Raw genomic sequence first — 1,518 nt, 5'->3', positions numbered from 1 at the left:
ACAGATAAATTCAGAGCAATGAGAGAGAGAGAAAGAGAGAGAGAGAGAGAGAGAGAGAGAGAGAGAGAGAGAGAGAGAGTGAAAAGCACCATATTAACCAACCAGCTTCATCCATCCTTTTACAAAGATAATAAACAAAAAGTAAAACAAATAAGCATAAATTTCAATGGAAAAAGTTTCTAAACAAGATTTCCCAAACACATAACACAAATTTCAATTATTTTTAAGCTAACCAAACACACCCCTAAATCCAATCATTGAAACACAACACACATTTATTACACTAAAAAAATCAATAGTACTAACATTAACACGAATGAGCAATAACAATGAAGATAGTAAAAGTAGGTAAAGTTTTGATTTTTAAGTTGTAAAGTTAGTAAAGTTTTGATTTTTTAAGTTGTTCTTGATTGTTGGCTCTCTAGTTATCTTGGTTTAACATTCATGGAGTGATCTTAAAAAAAAAAAAATTGAGTTTCTTTTTTGTATTTTTGTTCCTGTTAAAACATGACATTGAAATATAAAAAATCTCAATAGATGAAAAACAAGCATAAAAGATTATGTTTATGATGGAGGAAGAACAAGCATTATCTAACCTACTTTTGCTAATAACACCTTCAAACTCATTTTTCATCTTTTATGCTTGTTCTTCATAAAAGCATAAAAGGTTGTTCTTCATAAAAGGTTGCTGATGGTGGAAGAACAAGCATAAAAGGTTGTTGATAGTGTTGTGCAAGTTTTAACAAAGATAGAAAACATACCTGAATTAGGACGTGATTACACTGAAATCCAAAAACAAACTCGTATGAAATCCAAAGCTGAGTTGAAGAGGTGAAGAGAGAAGAGAGAGGGTTTTGGTGTTGGTGTGAAGAAAAATAAGAAAAGAAATGATTTATGAGAGAGAAGAGGTGAAGAGAGAAGAGAGAAATGGAATGGAATTGAAATGTAGTAGTAGTACTGCCAACACAGATAAATTCAGAGCAATGAGAGAGAGAGAGAGAGAGAGAGAGAGAGAGAGAGAGAATGAAAAGCACCATATTAACCAACCAGCTTCATCCATCCTTTTACAAAGATAATAAACAAAAAGTAAAACAAATAAGCATAAATTTCAATGGAAAAAGTTTCTAAGCAAGATTTCCCAAACACATAACACAAATTTCAATTATTTTTAAGCTAACCAAACACACCCCTAAATCCAATCATTGAAACACAGCACACATTTATTACACTAAAAAATCAATAGTACTAACATTAACACGAATGAACAATAACAATGAAGATAGTAAAAGTAGGTAAAGTTTTGATTTTTAAGTTGTAAAGTTAGTAAAGTTTTGATTTTTAAGTTGTTCTTGATTGTTGGCTCTCTAGTTATCTTGGTTTAACATTCATGGAGTGATCTTAAAAAAAAAAAAAAAAAAATTGAGTTTCTTTTTTGTATTTTTGTTCCTGTTAAAACATGACATTGAAATATAAAAAATCTCAATAGATGAAAAACAAGCATAAAAGATTGTGTTTATG

This window comes from Trifolium pratense, linkage group LG4 (assembly GCF_020283565.1).
Source record: "Trifolium pratense cultivar HEN17-A07 linkage group LG4, ARS_RC_1.1, whole genome shotgun sequence".
NCBI lineage: Eukaryota > Viridiplantae > Streptophyta > Magnoliopsida > Fabales > Fabaceae > Trifolium > Trifolium pratense.
This window is presented reverse-complemented; position numbering follows the sequence as displayed.